Raw genomic sequence first — 14,808 nt, 5'->3', positions numbered from 1 at the left:
ACTGATATAGTTAAAATGGCTTAAGAAACCTATCACATCTTTCTTGTTCTTAGACATTGGCAGATCTTGTATGGCTTTGAATATTTATTGATCTAGCTCGATTTCCTGGCGACTGACACTAAAACCCAATAATTTTCTAGCATGGACCCCGAAAGCACATTTTGCGAGATTTTGCTTCAAGTTTACTTTTTAGATGGTCGAAGAACTTCATTAAGTCTGCTAGGTTATCGGAACTCTCTCTGGACTTAATGATGGCATCATCTACATAGGCATCGGTTTCCTTGTTGATTGTGTCGTGAAAGAGGCTAGTCATGTCCCTTATGTAAGTAGCTCCTGCATTGTCATGACCCAAATCCTACCTTGCGGATCGTGATGGCACCTAGTCTCTAAGACTAGGTAAGCCTAACATATGATAAGATAAATAGAATTAAACCACTTGAACTTTTAAGTATAAAACTAATAAATGATATAACATAGTTGATAATGAATAATAGTCATACAACCCCAAAACCGATAGTGCGGAGTCATAAGTTCTACTGAGAGTAAACTAGGAATCTCAAATTCAACACTTTTTCTCAATAAAATTGTCACGAACCCAATTTTCCACCTTAGGATGTCGTGATGGCACCTAGCCTCTAAGACTAGGTAAGCCTAACACATGTTGATTTAATCACAGAATTGAACAATTTAATCATTTATCATAAAATCATTAAATGACATACATAGCCGCAAGCGTCAATAGTAATATATTTCCCAAAACCAGTAGTACGGAGTCATAAACACTACTAAAACACACTAGAATTTCTAAACACAGTACTATTTTGAATTACAATTTAACAATAGCTTAATAAAGTAAGATGGTGACTCCGAGGCATGCAATCGTCAAGAAGGTATAAACCTTGAAGTCTCCCGCCGAGCAGACGCAACTCTCAAATACACAATCAGAATACCCGGATCTGCACAAAAATGAGAAGAAGCATAGTATGATTACATCACAATGGTACCCAGTAAGTTTCAACCTAACCTCGGTAGAGTAATGACGAGGCCAGGTCAAGACACCTACTAGACATAGAAACCTAATCAAGATATACATAAGCTAACAATGGAAAGAACATTAATGCAAGACCAACGGTAAAGACATTGTTGATTTACAACCAACAATGAAGTAATAGAAACATATATGGCAGTAAGTAGTAAATGAGTAATAAAGAAACAACATAATTAGAACACTGATGTGATGTAAATAAACTCGAATAAGGAAAAACCGGATCACAACTCAAATAATTAAATCGCTCCCAATGCATGGACTTATAATAAGAATTACCTCGAGGCACCACACCTCACAAACCACAAGTCATGAACCACAATTACCAAATCTTACACATATGGCACCTTCGTGCCCACAATAACAATCACCTTCGCACGGTAAAGCCCACGTTCTATCATGTACTTTGCAATCGTGATAAATATTAATTTAGATGAACGAAAGATATATAGAAACACCATAAAACATAATAACAATCTTGAATAAGGTAAGCTGTCGAATGAAATAATGAGTTTATTTTAGAAATCACGTAAAGTAAAATAGTATATAATTTGTACGAAACAGAGTATAGATGGGTTTAGTTTAGAAATAAATAAAATTGAGTAAAAGTATCATTTTTAAACAAAGTAAAAAATAATTTAAGTTAACAAATTAAATATAGATTTTGTTAAAGAAAAACCTGATAACAATTTTTAAGTAAGGTAAACATCTAATAGGGTGATGAGTATAATTTGAGAACCCAATTATAGTGAAAGTGCAATAACCATTTAGAATAATAAGGCACCAAGCAAGATAAGGAGTTCTATCTTAAGAGGCACATAAAATAAAGCATGTTAACAATTCTTTTATTTAAACCACTATGTTACCAACAACTAAACAAAATATGATATAGTGATTCCACGCAATTAAATTCACATTGACAATCAATTAACCAAGTTATAACGGAGGCACATATTGGCATGTTAAAGCAACAACACAAATCACGTAGAATGCAAAAGTTACACAAGAAACCAGAATCGTTCCATCACCAAGATAACAATGAATAACCAAACACAATCAAAATGCAGATGAATGATTGAAGGAAGGACAATGACCCTTCAAATCAACAAGTTGTTCCAACATGGAATTCACATTTCACAATTTCAATCACAATCTTTTCTTATATCAATGCGTGAGCCTTATATTAAGTTTTGAAAATTATTTTTCCCGAAATAGCTACACGTGTTTTAGCCCACCTTATTTCACTGCGTAGCTTCATGTAGTTCCCCTACTAGCAACACGTGTATCAAGCCCACCTTATCTCACCGCATACGTATCAACTCCTAGCCTTATCCTACCGCATGCGTACCAATATCAAAACACAATCCCAACTCGCACCACAAGTGCCCATATGCCACAACTTGCCACAAAGTCAACAACACCAATATTTCCACAATAAATAGCTCATGGCTCAACCGTAATGTGTACAAGAATTTCAACAATAATATAATGAATGGGAATACTCAACAAGAAAAGGTATCTAAAAAATTAATCACTTCGCCTCAATTTGATAACGACTATTACAACTTCAACACCAATAATTCAACAAGATGATATTCTACGAAATAACAACTTCAATTAAAAGTGATTCAAAAATTAAGATGTAAAAAGAGAATAAGGAAGGCAATAACTTTAACTAAAGCATATAAGAGCAAAATAACAAGTAAGAGATAGAACAAGTGCTAATAACGTCAAATAGAGCATGCAAGTGTAGATTAACAATGATAGATATGACATGTTATGAAAATTCAATTAAATACATGGAAAGAGTCTAGATAATATAAACCGGTCAAATACCATATATAGACCGTGTACCCACTCTTCACCTTGAATACACGGCTTTCACATAACATAAATAGCACAATCAACCCAAATCCTAAGGGGTAGTTTCCCCCACACAAAGTTAGGCAAGATACTTACCTCAACTAGGCCAACTCAACCCTATAAAATAGCTTTTTCCCTAAAATTCACGCCCACACGGCTTAAATCTAACCAAAAATGACTTAATAAAATCAAACAATGCAAGAGAAACCAATTAAAATAAATAAAGCTACGATATTTACATTTTCCCCAAAACGTCAACAAAAGTCCACATCGGGCCTGCCTTGGATTCTGAATCCAAGCTTACCCGAGCAAAGCCCGAACAAATACAAGTTCACACGAACAAACACCGACTCAATCGGAGTCCGATGGCTCAACCAATTCTCCAAACATCACTCTTGGGTGTTCATAACCCAAGAGTCCAATCCACACTAGTTGGGTCCCATATCTCCCAAAATACTACTCCAAAACTCACCAAATTCGTGTATGTTGTTCTCCTAATATAGGAGAATAAAACCCGAAGAGGAATCGGGAAATAAATGCCCCTAACTTATTTTAAATTTTTAAAATTTAGGACATAACCCTAGGTCTTGGTTTAAAGAATTAAATGGGTATTCAATTAAAATCATGGATTAAAGCTAAAACCAAGGGAATAAATCAAATGGAAATACTAAAGTTATGGTTTAGACCTTACCCCATGGAAGAAACTTGAAGAACATCCTTGAATTCTCCCAATCCCAAACTTTTAAGATGAGAAAAACTCCAACAACATTAATAGCCAAAAACGCACAGTTGTTCTACCTTGTTTCTTATGGCAAACGATCCCGAAACGCGCTTTTGATGCCTCCAATTGATTCCTCGTGAAGTTGCAGTCAAGTTGATCTTTTGAATCACTCAATTTGACCTTATAATGAAGGAGATATAGTGGTTTCAATATTTTGAAATAGTGCAAATTTTTAAATATGAATTCAGTAGCAATTTCATAATTAATCTGAAAAATCTAGCAACTCAATTCTTAGTAAAATGACCATAAATTCCTCATACGATGTCGAAACTTGATGATTTCAGTTGCAATGGTTCCAAAATTATGATACGGATATAATAGTTTAGTCAAAACACGAATCAAAGGGTGTTTATTCAACATGGTAACATTTATGCTCAAATCGACATCGAAATCGAAAACAATCACCATACAACCCAAACTTATCCAAAACTCATCGGAAAATAACCAAACATTGTGGACATGTCCAAAATCATCTTACAAACTTATTGGAATAATTAAAATCCAATTCTAAGTTTGTTTACCCAAAAATCAAACCTTGGTCAACTCTTCCAACTTAAAGCTTCTAAAACGAGAATCATTCTTCCAAATCAATCCCGAACCGCTTGAAAACCGAAACCAACCATACACGCAAGTCATAATACACAATATGAAGCTACTCAAAGTCTCAAACCACCAAAAGGAACACTAAAGCTTAAAATGACCGGTCTGGTCGTTACATTCTCCCCCACTTAAACATATGTTCGTGCTCGAACGTGCCAAGAGTCATTCCAAAGCCATCAAATCACCATATAACCTCATCATACATATAACCATATGTGATCCCACGTCATCCCACTCATATAATCCCGACAACACCACGTAACAGAGGACCCTTACTTCAACCTTAGTTCGTAAATCTTAAAACCCAAATCCCCAACATCCGGAACTCATTATATGTCCTGATTCTTGCATCTATGTACCGTATAATGTTGAACAAGCAGAATCAATCCATAATTACATCTCAAGACATAATGATATACCACATAACTCAAATACTCATAGTAAGAACTTCTTACCGCAATAGCTGCTCGATAACCAACTCGATACTAGTAACAAACCTCATATCAACTAAAATATTTATCTGAACCTTTGTACACTGCCAATGACGAAAGAGACATACAGAAACTCATAACCATCTATCCGATTAACAAGTCGTGGAGCTCTCCTTCCCGATAAGAACCATAGACAAAATCTAAGCCGACTAGTGACACAATTCTTGCAAACATACCTTAATCAAATCCGATAGTACTCATTTCAGGCCCAATAACCTCATCTCATCCAGTACAAGCTACTTCATCGAACTATCACACAAATCCTATTTAGAGCCACATACCATGCAATCTGTGCACCAACGAACTAAAACTCAAATACACCTAATGATGGAAAGAGAATGGAAATGAAGGAACCATCCCGCCAGCTCAACATATACCACCACGAAGCGCAATGCTATCAATCCACCACACAAGGGAAAACATAACACACAAAATAAGCACAAAGGATCATATCGTCGCATAACACTGATGTGATGCATGACCCAATCTGACACCGGTCCACCCCGAATACGTTGAGCCACATTACTCACAATCAACAACCATAAGCATATCAACATCAGACACACGAAGCGCGTGACCATAACTATGGAAATATTGATATCACTATATACCATAAACAAGAAGACCATAACCAAGGAACAATCAACCATTCAATACCCAAGAGCAATCTAACTCGAATTTGGCTACAAATCCCAAACATAACCGCATCAGTGTGCAGATAACCAACAGATCACAACCCATCACAACATAAGAGAGTAACACATGAGACATATCAGAACACGAATGTGATCCACCCTAACTTATAACATACCCCTCAACAATAATTGTGTTGAGTAGATAAATCTGACCTGATTTAGAACACACACCCTTATTAGACCTACTAGTAGCCTCCAAATCAATTTTGATCCTTCCGATATAGGTAGATAGCCTCCGAAAAGCCCATAATAACTTATCTATAGTACATACCATCAGTTGCCAACCTCTTAACATACCTTCACCGTTCACAACCATGGAACAATCTGTCTGGAGAAGCTTCTTATTCTTCATATCCCTAGTATATTAGAATCTTCATATCCAATCACAATTACAATACTCAAATAACTGACACATTCCTCACATACGGTCAGCCCACGAGAAGTACTTCTATAATTCTTTCATTCCACAAGGAAAATTCTAGACATCAGGAGTCGATCAATCAGGCGATTACTGTAATACCAGTCAAGCATCCACAAGTCAAAACACAGTGCTTCTTCTCGAGTGCGCACCCTTCTTAGGTGGTATCAAATAATGCTAGAATTCTTCTAAACATCTGAAATCGTCCATTCTGTCTAGAACTCGTGACCCCATCCAGGGAAATATCATAACACGCAACACGTTCCTTATGCCGGTAGCAGACATCTAGCTCAAGCTGTGGTCGACACTATCAAGAACTCTTCGGGCCCAGTCCGCACAACACCAAGCCATCAGAACTGAATTTTCCCAACTCAACCAAGTCACGCAAGCCGTCAAACCTAAGAGTATTGCCACAGAACATTGGTGAAGCATTACCACACCAAAAGACCAGTTAACTTTGTTGCTATGCTGACCCAACACCACCAAGCTGACCCATTTCTTATAATCCACCTCAACTTGTCTTCGGGTCAACACTTTCCCTTATAGGTACACAATGATCCTAAGTCAAAGCTCACTGTGAAAGACCCTAGAACAAACCATGTCATCCAAAAACCCATAAACTACTGTATTTCCTCTTGAGCACCCAATAATGACGCAATCGAGATACCCACTCTAAAGAGACCTTCTGTGAATCTGAAGATGTTTCTCTAACCTCTTTGATACTGGATTGTAGATTTAGCAATGATTCAGATATACCGCAAGTTCCAGCACCTTCCCATGAAAATCTCAGATCTTAGTCATGTATAATTCCGGATAACCCCTCAACACTACTATATACCTCAGACCCAAAACTGATATGACATTTGTCCATGCAATCTGATCGACAGTAGACTCCCCCACTTGGTGCGGAGTGATAGGGCACAACATCCGATGATCCACAATACCAACCTTCATAAGCTCCTACAACACCAATCATACAAGAACCAGTTACATCCCACACTAGAACAACTGAAGATCTACCAATACGTCTGCGTTCTTCGTCAAGACAATACCTCGAGACAATGATCGAGCATCTATGGCCTCCTCGTAGCCCATCCGCAACATTACAAACCGTCGAAGCATAGTTGATACTGAGCGCACAACATCATATATGAGTGGATGTAAATGGATATAAGATATATGCTTCAAGCAAAATCAATGTCGCACGATAAGGTAAGAAAGGAGTGGTTAGTAATAGTTTTGTAGCCTCTCGAATATAAGTACAGACGTCTCCGTACCGATCCGTAAGACTCTACTAAACTTGCTTATGACTCGTAGCAGCTATGAACCTAGAGCTCTGATACCAACTTGTCACGCCCCCAATTTCTCACCTTAGGATGTCGTGATGGCCCCTAGTCTCTAAGACTAGGTAATCCTAACACATGCTTATTTAATAACAGAATTGAAATATTTAATCATTTATCATAAACCATTAAATGACATACATAGATGCAAGTGGCTAATAGTTATGGATTTCCCAAAACCGGTAGTACAGAGTCATAAGCACTACTAAAACACACTAGAATTTCTAAACATAATACTGTTTTGAATTACAGTTTAACAGTAGCATAATGAAGAAAGATGGTGACTTCGAGGCCTGCGTACGTCAAGCAGGTATACCTTGAAGTATCCTGCCGCACAGATGCAACTCTCAACAACACAATCAGAATACCTGGATCTGCACAAAAATATGCAGAAGCGTAGCATGAGTACACCACAACAGTACCCAGTAAGTATCAAGCCTACCCTTGGTAGAGTAGTGACGAGGCCAGGTAAAGACACATACTAGACATAAAAAACTATTCAAGATATACATAAGCTAACAATGGAAAGAACATCAATGTAAGACCAGCAACAGAAATATTATTGATTTACAACCAACAACGATGTAATAGAAACATAAATAGAAGCAAGTAATAAATGGGTAATAAAGAAACAACATAATAAGAACACCGATGATATGTAAATGAACTCAAATAAGGAAAAAATGGATGACAACTCAAATAATCAAATCGCTCCCAACACATGGACTTACAAAAAGAATTACCCCGAGGCACAACTCCTCATAAACCACAAGTCACGAACCACAATTTTCAAATCATACACACATGGCACCTCGTGCCCACAATAACAATCAACTTCGCACGGCAAAGACTACGCGCTACCATGTACTTTGCAACCGTGATAAATATTAATTTAGATGAACGAAAGATATATTTAGACACCATAAAACATAATAATATTCTTGAATAAGGTAATGTATCAAATAAAATAATGAGTTTGTTTTAGAAATCAATTAAAGTAAAATAATATACAATTTGTACGAAATAGAGTAGAAGATGGGTTTAGTTTAGAAATCAATAAAATTGAGTAAAAGTATCATTTTTAAACAAAGCAAAACATAAGTTAATTTATCGAATTAAATATAAAATTTGTTAAAGAAAAAAATATGATAACAATTTTAAGTAAGGTAAATATCTAACAGGGTGATGAGTAAAAATTGAGAATCCAGTTATAGTGAAAGTGCGATAACCATTTACAATAATAAGGCACCGAGTGAGATAACGAGTTCTATCTGAAGAGGCACATAGAATAAACCATGTTAATAATTCTTTTATTTAAACCATTATGTTACCATTAGTTTAACAGAATATGATATAGTGACTCCGCGCAATTAAATTCACATTGACAATCAATTCACCAAGTTATAACAGAGCCATAGATTGGCATGTTAAAGCAACACCACAAATCACGTGGAATGCATGACCCACACAAGAAACCACAATCGTTCCAACACCAAGATAAAAACGAATAACAAAACACAATTAAAATGCGGATGAATGATTAAAGGAAGAATAATGACCGTTCAAATCAATAAGTTATTCCAACTTGGAATGTACAATGATAATCACAACTGAGGTACCACCTCATATTAACATTTCACAATTTCAATCACAATCTTTCATTATATCACCGCGTGAGCGTTGCATTTAGTTTTGAAAATCATTTTTCTGGAGATAGCTACACGCGTTTTAGCCCACCTTATCTAACCGCATGGTTTCAAGTAGTTCCCCTACTAACAACACGCGTATCAAGACCACCTTATCTTACCGCATACGTATCAACCCCTAGCCTTATACCACCGAATGCATATCAATATCACAACACAATCACAACTCGCACCACAAGTGCCCATATGCCACAACTTGCCACAAAGTCAACAACACCAATATTTTCACAATAAATAGCCCATGGCACAACCGCAATGTGAGCAAAAATTTCAATAATAAAAAAATGAATGAGAATGCTCAACAAGGAAAGGTATCTCAACAACTGAATCCTTCACCTCAATGTGATAACAGCTATTACAACTTTAACACCAATAACTCAACAAGATAATATTCCACGAAATAACAACTTCAATTAAAAGTGATTCAACAATTAAGAGGTAACAAGACAATAAGAAAGTCAATAACTTCAACTAAAGTATATAAACAAAAAATAACAAGTAAGAGGTAGAACAAGTGCTAACAATGTCAAATAAAGCATGCAAGGGTCGATTAACAATGAGAGACATGACATGTTATGACAATTCAATTAAAAGCATGGAAAGAATCTAGATAAACTAAACCGATAAAATTCAACATATAGACCATGTACCCACTCGTCACCTTGCGTACACGGCTTTCACATAACACAAATAGAACAATCAATTCAAATTCTAACTGGTAGTTTCCCCCATATAAAGTTAGGCAATATACTTACCTCAACTATCCGAAATAGCTTTTCCCCTATGATATGCCTCCACACAGCTCAAATCTAACCAAAATGACTTAATAACATCAAACAATGCAAGAGAAACCTATTACAATAAATAAAGCTATGATATTTACACTTTAACCAAACTTAGCCGAGTGAAGCCTGAACCAATACATGCTCACATGAATGAAAACCGACTCTGATAGCTCAATGAATTCGCCAAAACATCGCTCTTGGATGTTCATAACCCAAGAGTTCAACCCACACTGGTTGGGTCCCATATCTCCTGAAATACTCCAAAACTCGTCAAATTCGAGTATGTTGTTCTCCTAATATAGGAGAACAAGACCCTAAGAGGAATTGGAAATAAAAGCCTCTAACTCTTTTTCAATTTTTAAAATTTAGGACATATCCCTAGGTCTTGGTTTAATGAATTAAATGGGCTTTCAATTAAAATCATGGATTAAATCTTATACCAAGGGAATGAATCAAAGGGAAATACTAAGGTAATGGTTTAGACCTTACCCCGTGGAAGAAACTTGAAGAACATCCTTGAATTTTCCTAATCCCAAACTTTTAATATGAGAAAAACTCCAACAACATTAATAGCCAAAACCGCCCAGCTGTTCTGCCTCGTTTCTTTTGCCAAACGATCTCGAAACTCACTTTTGATGCCTCCAATAGATTCCTCGTGAAATTCAAGTCAAGTTAGGCTTTTGAATAACTCCATTTGACGTTATAATGAAGGACATATGTTGGTTTCAATATTTAAAAATAGTGCAGATTTTTAAATACGAATTCAGTGGAAATTTGGTAATTAATCTGAAAAATCTAGCAACCAAATTCTTAGTAATATGACCATAAATTCCTCATACGATGTCGAAACATGATGATTTCAGTTGCAATGGTTTCAAAATTATGATACGGATATAATAGTTTAGTCGAAACATGAATCAAAGGGAGTTTGCTCAATATGGTAACATTTATGCTCAAATCAACGTCGAAATCTAAAACAATCACCATACAACCCATTCTTATCCAAAACTCATCAATATTTAAGCAAACTTTGTGAACATGTCCAAAATCATCATACAAACTCATTGGAATAATTAAAACCCAATTCCGAGTATGTTTACCCAAAAATCAAACCTTGGTCAACTCTTCCAACTTAATCCTTCTAAAATGAAAATCATTCTTCCAAATCAATCATGAACTGCTCGAAAACCGAAATCAACCATACACGCAAGTCATAACACATAATATGAAGCTACTCAAAGTAACAAACCACCGAATGGAACGCTAAAGCTCAAAACGACCAGTCGGTTTGTTACAAAAATAAAAAATAGTAAAGAAAAACACCATAAAGTGACTCTGAGGCCTGCGAGTGGGATGCTAGTTATACCTTAAAGTCTTTGAAATATCTGACTCAACACACTAGCGTCCTGCACGATCCGAGGTACTTGGATATGCACAAAAATGTACATAAACATAGTATGAGTACACCACAAACGATACCCAGTAAGTATCAAGACTAACCTCAATGAAGTAGTGACGAGGTTCAAGTGAAGACACTCTCTAGACATAAAACATGTGCAGAATATCATTATACAGCTAACAACGGAAAGAAAAATCAATAAATGATAATAAGGAGTAAACATATAATCGCACGGCAAATTAAATAAAGCAAGTTGTCATGACCCGAAATTTTCACCCTCGGGATCGTGATGGCGCCTAACATTTCACTTGCCAAGCAAGCCAACGTTAGAGTAGGTTTTATCCGCTTTCAAATCCGTACAAACTCAATATCCTCCCTTATTTCACCGTTTCAATATCATGAATAACAAGTAAAATCCGTTGCAGAGCGCAACCCAATCCCAACATATATTCAGAATCAATTCATAGTCCTCACTTATTTCACCATATCAAAATCACATATAAAACCCGTTGCGATGTGCAACCCGATCCCACCATATCAGTATCAATCCTCGCTTATTCCACCCGTTGCAGCGTGCAACCCAATACATAAACAAAATCAATAAATGAAATCAACTCAACAACTCAATTCACAAGAATCGCTATGATTGAGGAATATAAAGCAAGTCATAAAGGAACCTCGTACCAAGTCAAGGAATGCTATAAATAATACAAAGAAACAAGACAAGCGAAATACAAAACAGTTAAAGTGTACAAGTAAGACAATTAAGGCAAGTAGTAATTAATCATTGAAGCATGGGAGAAACGAACAATTTAATACAAGAATAATAAGTGACAAGTAGCAAGTTAAGGCATATGAAGCAACTTAAAGCATGCCACATTTAGGACATGGAACAAAATAATTAATGAAATACAGGAAAGCATGGAAAAAATTACTTTGACGGCGTATATACACTCGTCACCTCGCATATACGCTGCTACACATGTAATTCACATAACACATAGTTCAAGGATTCCTAATTCCCTCAAATCAAGGTTAGACCCAACACTTACCTCGCTCCGGAAGCAAAACAAAGCTCAACTGGGGCCTTTCCTCTTAAATCCACCTCCAAACCAAACGAATCTAACCAAAATCGACTCAATAACATCAAACAATGCTAGAGAAATCAATTAGGATACATAAAGTTAAGATCTTTACAATTTTACCAAAAAGTCAACAAAAGTCAACTCCAGGCTCGCATGGTCAAAACCCAAGATTCAGACTAAAACCCGATTAGCCATTCAACCCAAGCCCGGTTATGTAATTAGTTTTTAAATCCGACATCATTTCGAGGTCTAAATCTTAAATTTACAAAAATCCCTAATTCTACCCAAATCCATAATTTTTACCATGAACATCCTATATTTAATGTTGAAAATACTTGGAATGTAATGGACAATTGAAAGGAAATAGATTAAATTAGCTTACCAAAATTTTAGGGAAGAAAGTCCTCTTAGAAAATCGCCTCTAGGGTGTTTAGGGTACCAAGATATGAAAAGTGAGGCTAAAATCCCGTCCCTCAGCTATTTGTCAAAGCGCAGATGTCGCAATTGTGACCTGGGGATCGCAATTGAGAACCCCGCAATTGCAAAGACCTTCTCGCAAAAGAGAACTTCCCCCATCTCTACTGGCATCGCAAATGTGGTGCTTTGTTCGCAAATGCGAACTAAGACCTTCCGCAAATGCGACCAATTTGATAAAAAATGCGAACCAGCTTCCCCCAGCCACCAATCGCAAATGTGAAGAATATGTTCGCAAAAACGAACGTGACAGAGCTCACTTACTATTGCATATGCGATCCTAACCTCGCAAATGTGAGGTCTGAGACCTGTGCACCAAAACAAGCAAAGTCATACTCTTTCAAACACTCTGCCATGCATCCAAAACTCACCCGAGCCCTCGAGGCTCTAAACCAAACATGCACACAAGTTCAAAACATCATACGAACTCGCTCGCGTGTTTAAAACACTAAAATAAAACCTAGAACCACGAATAGGACACCAAAACAAATAAAATTTTCAAAGAAACTTAAGAACATGCAAATTTACAACTGAACGTCCGAATCACATCAAATCAACTCCGTTTTACACCAAATGTTGAAGACAAGTCATAAATACTGATATGGTGGAACCGAAATCCGAACCCAGTAGCAACAAAGTCAACCTACGGTCAAACTTAGGAATTCTTTAAACCTTTAAATTTCTAGTTTTCAAACAATTACGTTAGATCAAGCTAGGGACTTCTGAATTCGATTCCGGGCATACGTTCATGTCCCAAATCACAGTACGGACCCACCATTACCGTCAAAACACTGATCTGGGTCCATTTACACAAAACGTTGACCATAGTCAACTCAAATGAGTTTTAAGGCACAATTTCAAATTTTCATAAACTTTCTCATAAAAACTTCCCGGGAAAAAAATATACGGACTGCACACACAAATCGATGAAGGCTAAACAGAGCTATTCGATGACTTGGAACACAGAAATAAAGGCTAAAATCGAAAATGACCTATCGGGTCATCACACAAGTAATACACAAAGTAAAGTCAATTAAAGAAAACAATGAACAGTTCAACTCATCAAGTCGTACCAACCACAAGAATAACAACAATCACTCTAAGGTACCACACCTCGTAATCACAATTCATAATTCACATAAATGAAGGCAAAAACTGAAAATGACTTATCGGGACATCACATTCTCCACCTGTAAAACAAATGTTCATCCTCGAACGGACATAGAAAGGTACCTGGACGGGTGAAAAGGTGTGGATATCTACTCCACATGTCCGACTCAAACTTCCACGTGGCTGCCTCGATCGGCTCACCTCTCTACTGCACTCGAACTAAAGGTTAACTCTTAGACCTCAACTGCCGGACCTGCCGGGCCAGAATAGCCAGCGGCTCCTCCTTATAAGTCAAATCCTTGTCCAATTGGACTGAGCTGCAATCTAACACATGAGACGAATCACCGTGATACTTCTGGAGCATGGACACAAGGAACACCTGTTGGACATCTGATAAACTAGGTGGCAATGTGAGCTTATAGGCTACCTCACCCACTCTCTCACGAATCTCAAAGGGTCCTATATAACTAGGGCTCAACTTGCCCTTCTTTCCGAACCTCATCACACCCTTCATAGGTGAAACCCGAAATAATACCCTCTCTCCAACCATGAATGCAATATCACGAACTAGGCGATCGGCATAACTCTTCTGTCTAGACTAAGCTGTGCGAAGTCGATCCTAAATAATATTGACCTTATCCAAGGCATCCTGAACCAAATCGGTACCCAACAACCGAGCCTTTCCCGACTCGAACCATCTAATTGGCGAACGACATCGCCTCCCGTAAAATGCCTCATTGGGAGCCATATTAATGCTAGACTGGTAGTTATTGTAGGCAAACTCCGCAAGCAGAAAGAATTGATCCCAAGAACACCCGTAATCCATAACACAAGCGCTAAGCACATCCTCCAATATCTGAATAGTGCGCTCGGACTGCCCGTCTGTCTGAGGGTGAAATCATGTACTCAACTCAATCCGAGTGCCCAACTCACATTGTATGGCCCTCCAAAAGTGTGAGGTAAACTGCGTACCTTGATCAGAAATGATAGACCGTGCACACCGTGAGTATGGA

Source organism: Nicotiana tabacum, chromosome 9 (assembly GCF_000715075.1).
Source record: "Nicotiana tabacum cultivar K326 chromosome 9, ASM71507v2, whole genome shotgun sequence".
Lineage (NCBI taxonomy): Eukaryota > Viridiplantae > Streptophyta > Magnoliopsida > Solanales > Solanaceae > Nicotiana > Nicotiana tabacum.
The sequence above is the reverse complement of the archived record's forward strand: the minus strand, read 5'-3'. Positions refer to the sequence as shown.